The 2,623-nt window shown below is 49.4% G+C and overlaps 1 non-coding gene across 1 annotated transcript; it reads left to right on the top strand.

The window, feature by feature from the left end:
- Positions 1-2,215: 2,215 nt before the first annotated feature.
- On the top strand, positions 2,216-2,318 carry LOC138097768 (U6 spliceosomal RNA). Its single transcript, XR_011146511.1, has one exon. It is a non-coding gene; the product is annotated as a U6 spliceosomal RNA (small nuclear RNA).
- Positions 2,319-2,623: the final 305 nt, after the last annotated feature.

The following is a 2,623-nucleotide window of genomic DNA, read 5'->3' on the forward strand; positions in this document are numbered from 1 at the left end:
CTTTTATTTTAAAAAGAGAGGAACTTCCCTGGTGGTCCAGTGGTTAAGAATCTGCCTGCCAATGCAGGGGATACATGTTTGATCCTTGGTCCAGGAGGATTCCACATGGTGCAGGGTAACTAAACCCGTGCATCCAGAGCCCTGTCCTCTGCAACAAGAGAAACCACGGGCAGCACAGAGAAGAGGAGCCTCTGCTCACCGCGTCTAGAGAAAAGCCCACGTGGAGTTAATGAAGACCCAACGCATCCAAAAATAAGTAGGTTTTTTTTTTTTAAACAGAGGTTAACACATACTTGTTGAAAAACTTAAAACTGTCCTTTGCACTTATTCCACTTTTTATAGACTTACAGACTTTCCATATAGAAGGGGTGTCACCTGATTGGAAAGAGGGACTTAACCCAAGAGAGAGGAGCCGCCATCACCCACCCCAGAGCCCCAGAGCAGGGTGGTGGTGGTGTGCCTCCACCTCCATGGCATCCTTTTGCCCTGTTCCATTCTGGTTCCACGTGAACTTGTTGCTCTGGAAATATGAGTCCCTCGAGATGGCAACACCACCATACTTGACCCACGTGAGTCTGTGCTTGTGGGAGGTGCTGGCCTGGAGTGTTGCCATCCGAATGACGGCCTTGTTGCGAGTGTTCTCTGTGAGCCAAAAGCTGTGCTGGGAGCTTTACCTAAACTCATTTCACCCTTACCCCTCACGAGAAGTTGTTTGACAGGTGAGGATGCTGAGTCTCAAGGAGGTTACAGAACTGCCTGGAGGTCACTCTGCTCGAGGGAGGCAGACCCGATCCACACCCAGATCTGTCCAGACCCCAGAGCTCTCAGTCCTGGAGACCAAGTCATCTTCTACTACTCAGCCTGCTTCCGGATGGCCTTCCAATATGGGGACATTACTTTAATTCTGTGGGGTGACGCTGTGAAGCAGAACAGGGGATGTTAACTCTGGACATGGTGACCTGAATGAAATTATGAGGCCACCACAGTGAAGACGGTCAACACCACCCCTCCCTGCACTCAGCCATCCCATGGACTCATGGCAGGTGCAGGGAGATTGCAGCAGAGGTTGCTGATGCCGGCCGGGGTGGAAAGGTCAGGGTGGTTACACGAGGCGGGGTAGCCCAGAGCTGAAGTTTCCATCCCTTGGGTCCCCCATTTCCCTCATCCAACCAGTGGTTCTAACAATAGAGTCTGCCTTACAGGGGCAAATTTTGAAAGTAACCTGCTCAGTCGGGAGAGAACAGACTAGTCAAAGCAAGGCCGGCCACATCCTGACGCCATGGCTCACGCCACGCTTTCTACAGGCTCCTGCTGTCAGCCCAGCCCCAGGTCCAACGATGAATCAGGTGCAAGCAATGAAGCTGAAGATGACTCAGGGCTGGGCCTCCAGGGTTTATGACAGACTGAGTAGAACTACGGATGTGATACAGCAGCAGCTCCGCAGATAGGGCAACAGTGGACACATTTGTAGGACAGTATCTGTGAGCAGAGGAATCTCGAGAGAAATTTCCTACAGAGGCAACAGGATGTGGTTTAGACTGGGCTGGTTTTATAGAGATGAGATTTCAGGAGCTTGGAGGGCTGAGTATATAACACACAGGAGATTCCAGGAGGCAATTCCAAGACAAGCAGGATCAGCTGTCCAGCACTTCCTGCTCCTACAGAAGGGGAAGAAGACAGCTAGCGCCCTATTTAGGAATCTAAATATGGCAGTAATAGTCAAAGTTGCTCAGTTGTGTCTGACTCTTTGCGACCCCATGGACTACAGAGTCCATGGACTTCTCCAGGCCAGAATATTTTCCCTTCTCCAGGGGATCTTCCCAACCCAGGGATCGAACCCAGGTCTTTCGCATTGCTGGTGGATTCTTTACCAGCTGAGCCACAAGGGAAGCCCAAGAATACCGGAGAGTGGGTAGCCTCTCCCTTCTCCAGGGGATCTTCCCAACCGGAATTGAACCAGGATCTCCTGCATTGCAGGTGGATTCTTTACCAGCTGAGCTACTAGGGAAGCCCAGCAGTAATAGGGATACTAGTAATTAGGATATCAAACTCCCCAGACTCCAAAAATAAGCAGTCCACTCACTGTAGTGAATCGACTTGTTGGTATCAAACAGAAGGAGCCAAGTCAGTACCTCGGAAGTCAGGGTCCTACTTCAGCATCTCTGCAGCACTGATGAGATAAGATCGTGGAGAGGCTGTTTTAAAACTGAATGTAGTGCTCCTTTGGCAGCACATACACTAAAATTGGAAGGATACAGAGATTAGCATGGGCGCTGCACAAGGATGACATGCAAACTCGAGAAGCGTTCCTTATATTTTGGTGGGAAAAAAAAGGGAAACAATGTATTTGTCCATATTCAGTCATTCATTTCAGACTGGCAGCTAGTCCTTTTCTCTTTTTCTCCTTAAAGAGCCTGGGCTCTTGTCACTACCCCCTAAACCTCCCAAATTCCTTGAGGATTAAGGAAGCAGGGAAATAAATGAATGAAATAACACACATAAACAAAATGTTTATCTGGCACATAGTATGTTCTCATTGAATGGTGGCAGCAGTTGAGAATGCAGGCTCTGGAGATGGGCTGTCTGTGTCATGCCACTTTCTGATGAGCGACCTTGGGCAGGT

The sequence above is a fragment of the Capricornis sumatraensis genome, chromosome 21 (genome assembly GCF_032405125.1).
Source record: "Capricornis sumatraensis isolate serow.1 chromosome 21, serow.2, whole genome shotgun sequence".
Taxonomy (NCBI): Eukaryota; Metazoa; Chordata; class Mammalia; order Artiodactyla; family Bovidae; genus Capricornis; species Capricornis sumatraensis.